This window comes from Sus scrofa, chromosome 5, assembly GCF_054392235.1.
Source record: "Sus scrofa isolate SSC_HxYL_T2T_F1_AM1 chromosome 5, Sscrofa_HxYL_maternal_Yorkshire_Landrace_v2.0, whole genome shotgun sequence".
Lineage (NCBI taxonomy): Eukaryota > Metazoa > Chordata > Mammalia > Artiodactyla > Suidae > Sus > Sus scrofa.
The window spans coordinates 427,592-428,148 of NC_139387.1; positions in this window are offsets into that span (position 1 = coordinate 427,592).

Genomic DNA, 557 nt, shown 5'->3' on the forward strand with positions numbered 1-557 from the left:
GCGAGCACCCGAGAGGGTAACTGGGTCCTGTGCACAGGTCCCCAAAGGCTCACTGGGGGGGGGGGGTCCCAGGGAGTAGGAGAGCAGATGGAGGCCAAGGATGTATTTGAGGGGACACAGGGCAGGTGCCCTCTTCCCCTAGGAGGGTGGGAGGCAAGACCCAGCAGCTCCGAGCCCCCCACAGGGCAAGGGCGTGGCCCGCCTGGCCTGTTCCCCAGTGTGAGGGAAGGGGTGCTGGTGGCCGGCCCCTCTCCGACAGAACTGCAAGGGTGCCTCGGGGACCTCGGTCTGGCCCCCGCTCTCCTCCAGTACCCAGACCGGGGCTCCCCTGGCGCCAACTTGGACCCGAACCAGGCCCGCGAACGCGCCGCGCCCACCGTGGCCAGCGGGCACCAGGGACGCGGGGGGCGCCCCGCCCGTGGGGCCCCTGCTCTCCCTCCGCCCTCCCCCCTCCGCTCTCCCCTCCCCCGCTCCTCCCCTCCCCTCCCCCGCTCCCCGCCGGGGGCGGGGCCGCTGCTCCCGCGCGCTCCGGCCCCTCCTCGGCCACACAAAGGCCC